Below are 748 nucleotides of genomic sequence, written 5' to 3'. Positions count from 1 at the left end.
CTGCAATGGAATGAATGGCTGTTAAAAGAAAAAATATATATATATACATATATATTTATATTTATACATATATATTTGTGTGTGTGTGTGTGTGTGTGTTTATATGTGTGTGTGTGTGTGTTTGGGTATGTGAGCGTGTGTGTATAGGTAAAAATATGTGTATCAGTTAGTTTCTCTCTCTATCTATCTATCTATCTATCTATTTATCTATCTATCTATCTATCTCTCTGTTCCTCCCCCTTCTCTCTATATATCTCTCTCTCTATCTATCTACCTCACATACAAAGCCCAAGCACGGAGCCAGGCGACCCAACGTGCCAACACTTCGAAAAGAAAAAAAAGGATGAACCGTGCGAGAGACGGAAAAGTAAATCGTTAATGACTTCATTAGTATACTATATTTGAACAAGCCTTTCCTCATCGTTCATTCTCCAACACGGCGGCGATATCCTATCCGTTCATATAAGATCATTTTGCAGCGCCACAGAATCTATCTAGCATTTTCTGAAAGTTTGTGTGGAGGAAGATACGGAAGGTTAAGACATAGGAACTAGTGAGAAGGTGAAAGGTTTAGTGTGTGTGTTTGTGTGTGTATGAGTGTGTGTTTGTGTGTGTGTGAGGGGTGTGTATGTGTGTGTGTGTGTTATCATTATTATTATTATTATTTTCATCATTATTATTATTGTTCCTTGTAATTATTACTGTTATCATTATCATTTTTATTGTATTTATCATTATCATTATTACT

Source organism: Penaeus chinensis, chromosome 30, assembly GCF_019202785.1.
Source record: "Penaeus chinensis breed Huanghai No. 1 chromosome 30, ASM1920278v2, whole genome shotgun sequence".
NCBI lineage: Eukaryota > Metazoa > Arthropoda > Malacostraca > Decapoda > Penaeidae > Penaeus > Penaeus chinensis.
This window is presented reverse-complemented; position numbering follows the sequence as displayed.